Source organism: Aedes albopictus, chromosome 3 (genome assembly GCF_035046485.1).
Source record: "Aedes albopictus strain Foshan chromosome 3, AalbF5, whole genome shotgun sequence".
In the NCBI taxonomy this organism is placed as follows: domain Eukaryota; kingdom Metazoa; phylum Arthropoda; class Insecta; order Diptera; family Culicidae; genus Aedes; species Aedes albopictus.
Genome location: NC_085138.1, coordinates 170590636 through 170607023, shown reverse-complemented (window position 1 = coordinate 170607023; position 16388 = coordinate 170590636). Strand labels below are relative to the sequence as shown.

Genomic DNA, 16388 nt, shown 5'->3' with positions numbered 1-16388 from the left:
ATAGGAAATAGAAAATATTGAGAAACTCAAGTGGTTGGATCTCGTTCTTATACGAATAGGAAATAGAAAATATTGAGAAACTCAAGTGGTTAGATCTCGTTCTTATACGAATAGGAAATAGAAAATATTGAGAAATTCGAGTGGTTGGTTGATTCTCATACGAATAGGAAATAGAAAATATTGAGAAATTCGAGTGGTTGGATCTCGTTCTCATACGAATAGGAAATAGAAAATATTGAGAAATTCAAGTGGTTGATTTTTTTTCTGATACGAATAGGAAATAGAAAATATTGAGAAATTACTGTGGCTTTGATGTTTCATCTTGGTTCGTAGAAATAATAGAAATAGAACTTGAAAAGAAATAACAGTGTTGGTTCTTGACTTCCGTATACGAATTGTAAATAGAAATATATAGAGAAACTCCAGTGATTTTAACTTGTCGTATACGAATTGTAAATAGAAATATATAGAGAAATTATAGTGGTTGATATTCTGTCTGATACGAATTGTAAATAGAAATATATAGAGAAACTCCAGTGGTGGCATCAAGCCTTCGCAAAAATAATAGAAATAGAACTTAAAAAGAACTTACGATGGTGGTAATCTTGCGTTGAGAAAAGAATAAATGTAATGGAATTCATATGAATCCGCTGCTTCACGCCGGTTGGCGTGTTTGAGGTTAGGAACTTTTTTCTCACAGAGCATGGCCGAGCGCATGCCCATACGCCATTGCAATTTTTTGATGATTCAGCAAACATAACCTCCACATGTGGCTGAAGGACGCCATCTTGGAAAACTCTCACCTCCGGTCTCGTCGGAAATTTGGCATAGCTTTGCCGGTCGGAATTCAGTACAGACATACATTCGGAAATTGATTTTTGTGAACCTGCAAAGAACAGAAAAGAAAAGTCATGTTAAACCAATCACTTACAATTTTGTAGAAGTTATAACTTTTTCTTCGTAAAAAAAAACAATTCTTACCTTAAATGTTTGATTCATTATGCACTGAATCTCCGGAGTTACTTCAACTGATCATACCCCAAATTTGGAAATTTCTGGAACTTCAGGCGTGGTGTATCTCCATCATTTTTCGTTGAATCACTAATTTGTTAGACAGCTGTATCAGTTTTAGGCTTCACGATCACTTATAACACAAACACTGTTGATATTGGACTATGACTTCACAAGAACAACTTCAAGATTCACATCTTAAACACAAATGATGATAGCCAGTATGAATTCTGTGCATTTTATACATCTTTTGGGTAGGCAATTTGAAAGTTACCATAATATGATATTATCTACCCGGCTATTGGTACCTAATAAAGGTCCCTGAATGAATCGTTTCGAATCAGGCAGCAACATGAACATTGAATCACTTGTGCCTACACTCCACTCTGCTCAGTTTTAATCTGGTGTTTTTGTAGAACAACGTATCTTCACCGAAACAAATTGTAACTGCAGCAGTTATATCCTTTGGGATTTGGTGACCCATCACAGAAATACACTGGAACTGCTACTATGGCTGCACTATTTCCACTATTCCACACTTCCAGAAACACGTATGATGATGATCATTCAGAAAGCTGCACATTTTATACATCGTTTAGGTATACATTTCTTCCTATCTCATCTACCCGTCTATTTGTGGGTACATAACAAACTATATATAGGTACGTTAACTCAAATAATTTGTACCTACACTATTTTGGTTTAAGACTATGTTTTCTTCATTGTGAGCGTTCCAACCACTTTCTTAAACATCATAAATCTTTTGGGCGATTTCTTCACCCTGGCTTAGGCCTTAAACCAGGTTCAGCTGTATGGGTAGCCTGGCTTACGCTATATGCCGAGGTGAAAAAATCGGCCCTAGGTGGTTCAAATAAGAACAGTATTGGATTCCTGAATACATCCAAAGAACCTCACAGTAAAAAAAGGTTAAGCATCCTTAGTGCACCAAGAATTGCAACTGAAATAAAAGTGTACAAGGCAAACAGTTTCAAACAATGAACAAATCGCTTTCGCTCTTCGTACATATGTACAACAGAGATGGTTATATTTGCGGTTTAGGGGAAGATGATATAGATCGATGAGATTAGAATTGAACCTTATGACAACTAAGTTGGCGGGTCATTAATTGGCTCGGTAGCTTAGTTGGTAAGGCACTTGTCTAGCGAATAAGGGTCGTGAGTTCAAATCTCACCTGAGCTGTGGATTTTTTCCCAATTTAACCAATAATTTACCCATCTGTACATATGTACGTTGAGTTATTTGAATTTCATAATTTGATCACACGGATTGGTATCACCGAAAAAAAAAAATTTGCACTTCAAGTGATTCTAAGGATGTTCAAATTTCCTTCATGCCAGTGCAGCAGATATGATTATTTTTTTCTCGCCCATTACTTCTTCATTGTGAACGTTTTAAAATGTCAATATGCTTCAAATGCATAAATAGTATAAGACTAATGTCATTTTCGATATTCATGCTACACCGGTGTAGCACTTTTTCTGCACCGCTCAAGATAGTGCAGCACTCAAAAATTCGAGAGTGTAACGGGTGTACTCCGTGTCCACCAATCAACGTTTGCAAAGATGTAAACATTTTGCTTTTTATTCACGCACACCAAAACAACTGCACCGAAAATATTCGTTTTTGCAGTGAAAAATGCAGCACGAAGCGGTGTAGCACCGTCACAAAAACGAAAACGACACAAGAAAAACATGTAGCGTGTTAAAAGCGGAACCTTTCTATCAGAATCCTTCCTTGCGAACTATGTAGTTGAAAATGACTACTGTAACTAAACCGAATAATTTATGACTTCTCAATGGTGATAAAGTGATATGACATGCACTATACAAAGGACACGGGGTATACCACAATAGATCAAATATTGGTCGTAGTGGTTATGTCCCGAACAGAGAAAAAAAAACACGGGAGCGTGGCAATTAGGGTTTCGAACAACTTGGGCAGCCGCGTCCATTTCCGGCAGCTCACAGCAAATCAAATCAAAATATCACTTGCCGCATATTTTCCAAACACCCTTCCCAAAATAATCATCTCCCGCAAAGTTTTCGCAACGGGATCCACAGTCAATGAGCTACACTTTCACTCTAAAGCCGCACAAGTGCTCAAAACAAATATAGTTTACTGCATTGCTAACTGGACTGCGACAGATTGCGGAATCTTAAATAAAAGTGCGATATTGCATCAAATCGTTCCGGTGTCATCATGAGCTAATGAATAAGTGCGCTGAAGACACCGAAACGATCTGACACCAAATTGCACTTTTATTTGAGATTCCGCACTTCCTCGTCGCACTTTTAACTGCGCAATGCACAATATTACTCGCAGACGGGTGCACTTCGGCAGCATAAAGATGGGTGCCGAAGTGATTTCCCATTTGATTTTGCTGGAAGTTCGGCACTGGTGCCGAGAATTGGTGCAGGACTAGGTGCAGTAAACTCGTTCAAAATCAACTTTCCGGCAGAAAATCTTCACAACAATCACTGTTAACAACAAGTTCACTCAACAAAGTATCTGATTCAGACGGAAGAAGTGGATGAAAACAGTCGTTTCGTTGTGAATTTAGGTAATACATAATTTTGTTTACATGTTGTGCCGGGAATAGGGTAAAAAACCCTATATGCAAATTTCCTTTTACGCATGTGAAAGTAGGGGAAAGAGGGGTCATGTGGTCATAAACCTGAAATGATGCTTATTTTGAGGTCGTATTCTGCCTTCGAGAGCAGTTTACTCCCTTGCCTAAGAGACTTCAACTTTTGGCTCGCGTGCCCACAAAATTTCCCATTCAAATAAATAATTCAAAAAGGTGCCGAGAAACTGCTGCATGGACTTCCAGGATGTTACAACGTATCAGTAATGTTACAATAACCCATTGATTATGCTTGATTATGATCATAAGGCCTTTACACGCAGTTGACAGCCCACACTTGTAGCCTCCAGACGCTTTCTTGAGATCTCCCGTGCTATCAATTCGGTGAAAAGTATGATTTTCGAAAAAAAAACACTTTAAGGCGAAACTGGAAGCACTTCCTCACTTTTTGGTTTTTGATTTTTATTAAATAACGAAGCAATATTTTCAAAATTGGTTTTCGTAAACATGTAGAGTATGGATCAAGGTATCTTCTAAATTTTTGTTGTGATGGAAAATGTTTTTCGTTTTTGCAAAAAGTATTTTTGAACAAAATTTCAAAAAAAAAGAATGCTGTAAAAATGGAAAAAAAATTCATCTCAAACAAAAAATCAGAAGATACTTTGATCCATACTCTACATGTGTACGAAACCCGATTTTGAAAATATTACTTCGTTATTTCATAAAAAAAAACCCAGATTAATCCACCTAGTGGTGATAGTGCCTTTCTCGTCGAATAAATACTTATGATCTTTCCGTCGACATTAGCAAAAATGTTCCTGAGTCCTTTGTATAGAAAAGCAACAATTTTAACAAAGTTACCATCGATTTGGGAAACTTATTGGTGGTACATATTTCGATGTTAAGTTCAACAGAAAAACAGAGTTGCGAAATGCATTGGGATCATTATGACCCCATTCTATTCACTACGGCAGCGGCGTGAGCATCAGCTAATGCATGAAGAAGGTTAACTTTATTTACAATCACAGATCACTTTGTAATCTTCGACAAAGTTTTTTTTAGCACACTCTAGGCTATATTTTATGTATTATCATTGGTAACACGATCCATGTAAAATTTGACCTCCTTACGGAAAAAATGCAGAACATGGAAATTTTCCATTCAAACTTCAATCGCTATCAGAAGAGCGAGGGCTCAACCAGCCGCACCCAAATTGTGAGCTGTAATCTTAGAAGCAAAAGGAGACTGAAGATTGAAAAAACTTTATTGAGTGTTGATACGATCAAATTATAATTTTTCCATAAAACGTTGATCCATCCTACTATATATTTACACCGCAGGAATCTGAAATGGTGTGATTTGATAAGATCGCTTTGGTCACGATTTTGTTCTCTTGCATGTATGAAGACTTTCACCATTTCTTCACTTATAATCTTACCCAACGTTTATTGCTTTGACGTTTAGTTTGTTCACTTTTATTATTCCGATATTTGATGTGCAGATTGCATGGGTTTTGTTCAATTTAACGTTTGACCACTTCCGGCGGGGTTATCTCAAATATGATCTGAGACTATGTTCTTGTCAACTGTTCATCGGGTTACCTAAAAAGCCGAATATTAATGTGATCTGAGGCTATTTTCTTGCTAACCGTTCGGCAAATTTTTGAAAAAGCCACGATTTTATGTATCGCATGAATGATTTTGGTTCACTTCTATTTAATTACTTCTAATGGAACACTCGCAACCGATTCCGAAACTATTTTCTTGTTGAGCGTTCATCAGATTATCAAAAACGCTGCTCTGGTTTGGTTTCCCTCTATATTTTACCACTTCCGGCGGGTTACTCGTCTCATCACCAGTTCTGGAACACTACCGGTTCTTCCAAATATGGTCTGTGATTATTTGCTGGCTAACCGTTGATCATGATACTGAAGAAGTCAATGATATGTCGCATGTATTGGTTCTCTTTTAAATTTAACCATTTCTGGCGGGATACCCGGAATCAGATCCGTAATACACTGATATGGCTTGCGTCTATTTTTTGCAACTGTTCATCATGTTAGCTAAAATCCACGATACCTCAATGCATGGGTTTGGTTTGAGCCTATTTCCTTGCAAAGTTTATTAAGCCATCGAAAAAGCCGCGCTTTGCTGTTTCGCATGCATAGGTTAGGTTCAATTTTATATTTAGCCGCTTTTGGAGGGAAACTTGGAACTAGTTTCGGCACTACTGTCAGTCCCTAATGTGGTCTTAGCCTACTTCTTTGATTAGCGGTCATCAAGTTGTCGGAAAAGTCGTGATTTAATGTGCCGCATGCATAAGTTTTGTTCACTTTTATATACGGCCACTTCCGTCGGGACACCCGGAACCGGTTCCGAAACAATACCGGTTCAGATATGGTCTGAGTATTTTTTTATGCCAACCTTTCATTATCATAAAAGTTGCGCTTTGATATGTCGCATGCATGGATTTGGTTTACTTTTATATTTGGCCACTTCCAGCGGGACATCCGAAACCGGTTCCGAAACACTACCGGTTCAGATATGGTCTCAGACTGTTTTCTTGCTAACTGTTCATCAAGTTATCGAAAATGCTGCAGTTTGATGTGTTGCTTGCATAGTTTTAGATCACTTTTATATTTGGCCATCCGAAACCGATTCCGGAACACTGTCGGTTCGGATATGGTCTGAGATTGTTTTCTTGCTAACTGTTCATCAGGTTATCGAAAATGCCGCAGTTTGATGTGTCGCATGCATAGTTTTGGATCACTTTTATATTTGGCCATTTCCAGCGGGACATCTCTTACGGTTTTCAAGATATGCAGCGTTTTGTGCGAAGTACCCCTAAAACTAGTTTTTTCAGTGTAGCTTTAACAGATAAAATCCTACAGTTTCGTGACCTTCTACAAACTTGTTCAGGACGTCGAATTACACATTTCTTCCGAAGATGTCAAGTCATTCTATCTAAAAACAAAAAAGTTATAGGCAAATTTATCATATTTTAAGGTGTACTTTTACCTTAAGTAACTTCCGGCGCAAAATGGCGCAGATGGCTCAGTTGGTAGTTGAAAGATTAGACTTTTTACTATCACTTGGGGGTGGAAACCTTCGTGGGCAATAGTGGGAAAGGTGGTTTAAATACATGACAAAAACTAATTATTTTGCCTGTAATACAAGCAAAATAAATAAAAAAAAATAATTAAGAAGCCCACAGTATTTTTTACTGCACTGTGATACTTCCGGCAATATTTTACAATGTTTTTGCAAAAACCAGTGAGTATTTATCACTAAAAATTAAAACATCAGAACAAAATATTGTTCCCGAGAGTTATAACTAATGCTAGTTCTAAATAAAAGTATTGAATTTCTTCAAAATAATGACAATATATCTATGCCCAAATGAATGACAACCTACTCGATAGTCATAAAACTGAATGGCTACGGTGGTTAGAATATCAAATGCGTTTTGATAAATACCTTCGCAGTTCTTATAAAGGTAGTTGTAATTTTACATTCTTCAATACATATTTTGACGATTTCCTGGTGAAAATAAAGTTAATCTTTTATATCAAATGACCAATTTGATATAACATTTTATTTTCAACCCGATTTTCGTGAAAAGTACTGTTAAAAATATGAAAAGTACTTCAATTAGCTCATGATGCAGACGATGGGACGTAACATGTAATTGGTTAACATCAAGAGATTAAAAGTAATGTTTGAAATTAAAACAAAAACTGTCGCGTTATTTCTGGGCACCCCCTTTATTTTATTGATTTATATCTGATATATTTCTATTGCTTCCCAGTTGTAAGTCAAACTCGTGGATTACCGAAAAAGCTGTTAATCTGCTATCGGACGAATCAAAACTGCTCCTGATATTTTCCGATACTGATTCCGTAGTTGAAAAGTCAAACAACAAATATAAATATAAATACATGAAAAAATAACTAAAAAACTACTATGTGTTTTGATGCACATCTTGAACTGTTTGATATTTCCTTCTTCCTATTTCTAGCGCTACTTAACTTGAATATTGCCCCAAAAAAATTCAAACAGGTAATTTTAAAGTAACTTTATCAGAAATTGTCTGACCATCTGATAGTAAACAATATGAATTCAAAAACATGAATAAAATAATCTGTTTGGTAAAAACAATGCTCAATGCTCAAAAACGACACGAATGCAACTTTGGTGTAAAGTGTCGCTAATTTAAGTAAATAATTAAATAAATAAATCATGCTCAAAAATGTTGTAAAATATTGCTGGAAATAACGCAATGCAGTAAAAATTACTGTGGGCTCCTAAATGATTAATTTTTATTTGTTTTTCTTGTATTACAGGCAAAATAATTAGTTTTTGTCATGTATTTAAACCACCTTTCCCACTATAGCCCACGAGAGTTTCCACCCCCAAGTGATAGTAAAAAGTCTAATCTTTCAACTACCGACTGAGCCATCTGCGCCATTTTGCGCCGGAAATAGTTACTTAAGGTGAAAGTACACCTTAAAATATGATAAATTTACCTATAACTTCTTTGTTTCAAGATATAATGACTTGACATCTTCGGAAGAAATGTGTAATTCGACGTCCTGAACAAGTTTGTAGAAGGTCACAAAACTGTAGGATTTAATCTGTTGAAGCTACATCGAAAAAACTAGTTTTAGGGGTACTTCGCACAAAACGCTCCACATCTCGAAAACCGTGAGAAATGGAACATTGACATGTTCTACGATTTTTGTTCTCCTATTATGGGCTACAACTTTGCCCAAGACGGTAAACCTCTAAAAAAAATATTTCGAAAAAATAAATTTTTTATCTCATTTCTAGGGGGATTAATCATTTACTACATTTTATCAAAAGACGCCTTTTAACATGCAGAAAAACTTTGTAGAACACGCTAAACCAACCTAAAAAAAGTTATTTATTTTTGATCGTAAAATCATTGATTTCGAACACTGTGCGACGTACGTATTCTAATGCAGCACAATAGAGGCACGACCAATGCACAACAACACAGTAAAAGTTTCCACAGGGCAGTGACAGGCATTGTTTTCAACATCGCTTGTCTCAAAAACAACGTCACCATGTTTGCTGTTTTCTCTGTAGTCAAGTTAGCGGACGACACTCCGATATCCAGCTCTTAATTTTTGATTGGTCCTCAACTGTCAGATTGATGTAACACACTAAAAATTAGAACCCGTAGCTTCCGGGAAGGTAAGCCCAGCTCCCTGGGTTAGTGGGTTGGTGTCAGGCCCTGCGAGCCAGCCGTAAAAAAGACTAGCACCGGAAAATCAACAAGAGAAGAAGGCGAACCGATACCAATGGCGACGACCACAGCGACGAAAAGGGACTTGCGATTGGAAGCTCGGTACGTGGAACTTCAGATCTCTCAACTTCATCGGGAGCACCCGCATACTCGCCGATATACTGAAGGACCGCGGGTTCGGAATCGTAGCGCTGCAGGAGGTGTGTTGGACAGGATCTATGGTGCGAACGTTTAGAGGTAATCATACCATCTACCAGAGTTGCGGCAACACACGTGAGGTGGGAACAGCTTTTATAGTGATGGGCGACATGCAGAGGCGCGTGATCGGTTGGTGGCCGATCGACGAAAGAATGTGCAGGTTGAGGATCAAGGGCCGATTCTTCAACATTAGCATAAAAAACGTGCACAGCCCTCACTCCGGAAGCACTGATGATGACAAAGACGCATTTTACGCGCAGCTCGAACGCGAGTACGACCGCTGCCCAAACCACGACGTCAAGATCATCATAGGGGATCTAAACGCTCAGGTAGGCCAGGAGGAGGAATTCAGACCGACGATTGGAAAGTTCAGCGCCCACCAGCTGACGAACGAAAATGGGCTACGCCTCATCGATTTCGCCGCCTCCAAGAACATGGCCATTCGTAGCACCTTCTTCCAGCACAGCCTCCCGTATCGTTACACCTGGAGATCACCACAACAAACGGAATCGCAAATCGACCACGTTCTGATTGATGGACGGCACTTCTCCGACATTATCGACGTCAGGACCTATCGTGGCGCTAATATCGACTCCGATCACTACCTGGTGATGGTTAAACTGCGCCCAAAACTCTCCGTTATTAACAACGTACATTACCGGCGGCCGCCCCGGTACGATCTAGAGCGACTGAAGCAACCGAATGTCGCCACCGCATACGCGCAGAATCTCGAGGCAGCGTTGCCGGACGAGGGTGTGCTCGATGTGGCCCCTCTAGAGAACAGCTGGAGTACAATCAAAGCAGCCATCAACAACGCAGCTGAGAGCACTATCGGGTACGTAGAACGGAGTCGACGAAACGATTGGTTCGACGAGGAGTGCAGAGCGGTTCTGGAGGAGAAGGATGCAGCGCGGGCGGTAATGCTGCAGCATGGAACCCGACAGAATGTGGAGCGATACAGGCAGAAGCGGAAGCAGCAGACCCGTCTCTTCCGGGAAAAAAAGCGTCGCCTGGAAGAAGCGGAGTGCGAGGAAATGGAACTGCTGTGCCGTTCACAGGAAACACGCAAGTTCTACCAGAAACTCAACGCATCCCGCAAAGGCTACGTGCCGCAAGCCGAAATCTGCAGGGATAAAAACGGGAGCCTCCTGACGGACAAACGTGAGGTGATCGAAAGGTGGAAGCAGCACTTCGACGAGCACCTGAATGGCAAAGAGAATGTAGGCACGGAGGACCAAGGCAGCGGAGAAAATGACTATGTTGGTGCAGCAGAGGACGGGAACGAACCAACTCCCACGCTGAGGGAAGTTAAGGATGCCATCCACCAGCTCAAAAACAACAAAGCGGCTGGTAAGGACGGTATCGCAGCAGAACTCATCAAGATGGGCCCGGAAAAGTTGGCCACCTGTCTGCATCAGTTAGTAGTCAAGATCTGGGAAACCGAACAGCTACCGGAGGAGTGGAAGGAAGGGATAATCTGTCCCATCCACAAGAAAGGCGACAAGTTAATGTGTGAGAACTTTCGAGCGATCACCATTTTGAATGCCGCCTACAAAGTGCTATCCCAGATCATCTTCCGTCGTCTTTCACCTAAAGTAAATGAGTTCGTGGGAAGTTACCAAGCCGGTTTCATCGACGGCCGGTCGACAACGGACCAGATCTTCACCGTACGGCAAATCCTCCAGAAATGCCGTGAATACCAGGTCCCAACGCATCACCTGTTCATCGACTTCAAAGCGGCATACGACAGTATCGACCGCACAGAGCTATGGAAAATTATGGACGAGAACAGCTTTCCCGGGAAGCTGACTAGACTGATAAGAGCAACGATGGACGGTGTGCAGAACAGCGTAAGGATTTCGGGTGAACTATCCAGTTCATTTGAATCTCGACGGGGACTACGACAAGGTGATGGACTTTCCTGCCTACTATTCAACATCGCCCTGGAAGGTGTTATGCGACGAGCCGGGCTCAACAGCCGGCTTACGATCTTCACGAAATCCAGCCAATTTGTCTGTTTTGCGGATGACATGGATATTATTGCCAGAACATTTGGAACGGTGGCAGAACAGTACACCCGCCTGAAACGTGAAGCAGTAAAGGTCGGACTGGTGGTGAATGCGGCTAAGACAAAGTACATGCTGGTAGGTGTGACTGAGCGAGACAGGACAAGCCTTGGCAGCAATGTTACGATAGACGGGGATACTTTCGAGGTAGTAGAAGAATTCGTCTACCTCGGTTCCTTGCTAACGGCTGACAATAACGTGAGCCGTGAAATACGAGGGCGCATCATCAGCGGAAGTCGTGCCTACTATGGGCTCCAGAAGAAACTGCGGTCAAACAAGATTCACCCCCGCACCAAATGTACCATGTACAAGACATTAATAAGACCGGTGGTTCTCTACGGACACGAGACATGGACGATGCTCGAGGAGGACCTGCAAGCACTCGGAGTTTTCGAGCGACGGGTGCTAAAGACGATCTTCGGCGGCGTGCAGGGGAATGGTGTGTGGCGGAGAAGGATGAACCATGAGCTCGCTGCACTTTACGGCGAACCCAGCATCCAGAAAGTGGCCAAAGCCGGAAGGATACGATGGGCAGGGCATGTTGCAAGAATGCCGGACAACAACCCTGCAAAGTTGGTGTTTGCTAACCATCCGGTTGGTACAAGAAGGCGTGGAGCGCAGAGATCACGATGGGCGGACCAGGTGGAGCGTGATCTGGCGAGTGTTGGGCGTGACCGACGTTGGAGAGCTGCAGCTGCAAATCGAGTATTATGGCGGCAAATTGTTGATTCAGTATTATCATGAATTTGATGTTAACTAAATAAATGAAATGAATGAACTAAAAATTATAATACAAAGGACAAACTACGCATTTTCCTCCTTTCCATTTATAATAAACAACAAAAACCGCTGCTGCGTGTCTTACTTACCATATTCTTCCCCAGCAGCTAGACGCAAAGTGGACATCCAATAAACGCCGATTTATTAAAGCCTTGTCAGGGATTGTGATATTTGTTTGTAAATCAAATAGCGGGGAATTGTTTTAATTTACTTTATTTTTTATTCATTTCGTAAACCTAGCTTACAATCTAAATACAATTATTTTTCTTGCTTTGCTTTCAGTTACAAAAGTTTTCAAAAAAAATTGAAATAGAATTTGAAAGAAACTACAGTGTGGTATCTAAGACATTTTAGTAGACTTAGAATATTATCGCAAAAATAATATTCCGTAGTGATAATATCACGGTTCGACAAGACTCTTTTGTTTACAAGATGAAATATCTTCGCAGTTCAAAGACATATTTTTCTTTCTATCGTATCTTCATTGAGACTTTTAATAAGTCAAAGACTCAAATTTGTAATGCATATTGTAATATTGTGAAATTACAGAAACATTGGTATCTTTAGAGGCAAAAATAATATTCCGTAGTGATAATATCACGATCCGAGAAGCTTTGTTTATGTACTCTCAATGGTAAAAAAAATTGAAATAGAATTTGAAAGAAATTTCAGTGGCATGGTAGTTTCTATCATTGTTTTCGCACTCATGCGATCTTTGGTCATATGATGACGACTTTTGGATGTAGACTCTTGCTATCCGTAAAAATAATACAAATAGAACTTAAAAAGAAACAACAGTGGTGATTCTTGTTTTGGCACTCATGCGACCTTTGGTCATATGATGACGACTTCTAAAGAGAAGAGTATTTTTCAAAAATAATATTCCGTAGTGATAATATCACGCAAAGAAAAGACTTCGTTAATCTCAAAAATAATATTCCGTAGTGATAATATCACGGTCTGAAAGACTTTGTTAATTTCAAAAATAATATTCCGTAGTGATAATATCACGCAATGAAAAGACTTCATTATCTTAAAAATAATATTCCGTAGTGATAATATCACGCAATGGAAAGACTTCATTAAACTCAAAAATAATATTCCGTAGTGATAATATCACGGTCAGAAAGCTTTTGTTATGTAAACGCTTTCGCAAAAAAAATTGAAATAGAATTTGAAAGAAATTCTAGTGGTTGGATTCAAAAATAATAGAAATAGAACTTAAAAAGAAATAACAGTGTTGGTATATTTCATTTTCGTACTCATGCGACCTTTGGTCATATGATGACGACTTTTGGATGTAGACACTTCAAATCCGTAAAAATAATAGAAATAGAACTTAAAAAGAAATAACAGTGGTGGTTCTTGTTGTTTTCGCACTCATGCGACCTTTGGTCATATGATGACGACTTTTTGGAAAAACTTTGCTTTTTTGTAAAAATAATAGATCTAGAACTTAAAAAGAAACCACAGTGAAGGTATTATAAATTTTCGCACTCATGCGACCTTTGGTCATATGATGACGACTTCTAGGAGTTACTTTTTGTATTATTTGGCACTCATGCGACCTTTGGTCATATGATGACGACTTCTACGAGAAACTTTATTTTTCAATTTTACGCACTCATGCGACCTTTGGTCATATGATGACGACTTCTATGAGAAACTTTTTTTTTTTTAATTTTACGCACTCATGCGACCTTTGGTCATATGATGACGACTTCTAGGAGTTACTTTTTGTATTATTTGGCACTCATGCGACCTTTGGTCATATGATGACGACTTCTTTTGAAAACTTTTTTTTATCTTTTTTGCACTCATGCGACCTTTGGTCATATGATGACGACTTCTTCTAAAAACTTTTCTACAACTTTCCGCACTCATGCGACCTTTGGTCATATGATGACGACTGCTAAGCAGAACTGATAATTTCAATCAATTTGCAAATTGTAAGTCGTATGTCTCATTTTGCTAGAAAAATCTTTTTTTTTTTTCAACTTGCGTGTGACTGTCAAAGAGTGAACAACATTGTGTTTTTTTTTTATTTGTATACATGCAAAACCCTCGATTTGCAGTATTAGACATAAACATTTCCGCAAAAAAAATTGAAATAGAATTTGAAAGAAATTGCAGATAAGTTGGTTCTTTATCTGTTCAAAAAAAATTGAAATAGAATTTGAAAGAAATCACAGAAAGGTTGGATCTTTCACTGTTTGTAAAAAAAAATTGAAATAGAATTTGAAAGAAATCACAGAAAGGTTGGATCTTAATCTGTTTTGAAAAAAAATTGAAATAGAATTTGAAAGAAATTACAGTCTAGTTGGTGTATCTTTAAAATTCTCATACGAATAGGAAATAGAAAATATTGAGAAACTCAAGTGGTTGGATCTCGTTCTCATACGAATAGGAAATAGAAAATATTGAGAAATTCGAGTGGTTGGTTGATTCTCATACGAATAGGAAATAGAAAATATTGAGAAATTCGAGTGGTTGGATCTCGTTCTCATACGAATAGGAAATAGAAAATATTGAGAAATTCAAGTGGTTGATTTTTTTTCTGATACGAATAGGAAATAGAAAATATTGAGAAATTACTGTGGCTTTGATGTTTCATCTTGGTTCGTAAAAATAATAGAAATAGAACTTAAAAAGAAATAACAGAGGTGGTTCTTGACTTCCGTATACGAATTGTAAATAGAAATATATAGAGAAATTATAGTGGTTGATATTCTGTCTGATACGAATTGTAAATAGAAATATATAGAGAAACTCCAGTGGTGGCATCAAGCCTTCGCAAAAATAATAGAAATAGAACTTAAAAAGAACTTACGATGGTGGTAATCTTGCGTTGAGAAAAGAATAAATGTGATGGAATTCATATGAATCCACTGCTCCGGTTGGCGTGTTTGAGGTTAGGAACTTTTTTCTCACAGAGCATGGCCGAGCGCATGCCCATACGCCATTGCAATTTTTTGATGAGTCAGCAAACATAACCTCCACATGTGGCTGAAGGACGCCATCTTGGAAAACTCTCACCTCCGGTCTCGTCGGAAATTTGGCATTGCTTTGCCGGACGAATAGGGTAGCTTATCATCCTCATTACTAACATTTAGTAATTGTTATTCTTGAACCTGCAACAACAGAAAAAAAAGAACTTTAATACCATTTATTTATATTTTTCAGAAACTACTTATAACTTTTTTTTGTGAAAACACGATTCTTACCTTAATTATTTGATCCACTATGCATTTGATTGATTTGTCTTTATTAGAGAGACTTTCAGCCCTTGGCTGGTTCTTCTCTATTCACTATGCACTGAGTCTCCGCAAAACTGAGATTCTGCAGTTTCTCTTCTTGGCACTTAAGTTGTGGTATGTCTTCGCTATTTTTCGTTGAACCACAACAATTTGTGGCATAGCTGCAACAGTTTTAGGTTTCACGATCACTTATAACGAAAACACTGTTGAAGTTTCATAGTCCAACTTTAAGATTCACAACACAAATGATGATGGTCAATATGAATTCTGTGCACTTTTTACAGTTACCATCATAGTTACCATCATATCTCCCAGCTTTGGTACCTAATGAAAGTACCTTGATAAATTGTTCCAAATCAGGCAGCAACATGAATTTTCTGCGTGTTCATTTGAATCACTTGTAGCTAGACTCAGCTGTTGACATTTTTCTGATTTGGTGTTTTGTAGCCAGGGATGGGAACACTCACTTTCAAAGAATTACAGTCACTCACGAATTCGGTATGCGTGTGCGACTCCTACTCTATTCGGCAAACTTTTAGACAAAATCCCAAGGCAAAAGTCGTCCATACATCGTTGTTTGATTGCACGCTTCTGAGCTGAGAAAACTGCAAGTGAGTGTAACTCTTTCCAAGTGAGTGTTCCCATCCTTGTTTGTAGCACAACCTATATTCAAACAGCAATTCACCGAAACTATTTGTAGCTGCATTAGCTTTAGGACGGTGACTTTTACAGAAATACTCTGGAACTGTTACTATGGCTGCACTTTTTAAAAAAAAAAACTTCACGCTTCACTTTCAAAAACACGTTTGTTGATGATCCATCAGAGAGCTGCTCATTTTATACGTCGTTTAGGTATACAACTTTTCCAATCTCGTCTACCCGTCTGTGGGTACAATAATTTATTTAGGTACGTTAACTCGAATAATTTGTACCTATTAGTGTGGGACACCAAAATACATTTTACTCCTGTACACTTTTGAGTTCCATTTTGGCCCCATATCAACTGTGCAAAATTTCAGCTCGATCGGAGAAACTATATTTTAGCGCCAGCCGTTTTAAATTTTCATACGATTTACTATGGGGAAAATTACTTTTTTAAAGAAAAATCACCACAGGTTGCCCCTTAACTCCTAAAAATATATCGATGAATGATTTCTGTTGGAAATTGTACGAGGAACAAACCCTTTGAAGACCGCAAAGCGA

At 38.7% G+C, this 16388-nt stretch overlaps 1 protein-coding gene and 1 long non-coding RNA gene across 14 annotated transcripts in view; both read right to left on the bottom strand.

The window, feature by feature from the left end:
* The window catches only part of LOC109402762 (ras-specific guanine nucleotide-releasing factor 2-like), an 839143-nt gene that overhangs the window by 177580 nt on the left and 645175 nt on the right, over positions 1 to 16388 (bottom strand). The gene's annotated exons all lie outside the window — the stretch shown is intronic.
* On the bottom strand, positions 13531 to 15259 carry LOC134291192 (uncharacterized). The gene is made up of 2 exons (XR_009998962.1): positions 13755 to 15259; positions 13531 to 13628 (listed from the first exon to the last, which is right to left on the bottom strand). It is a non-coding gene; the product is annotated as an uncharacterized LOC134291192 (long non-coding RNA).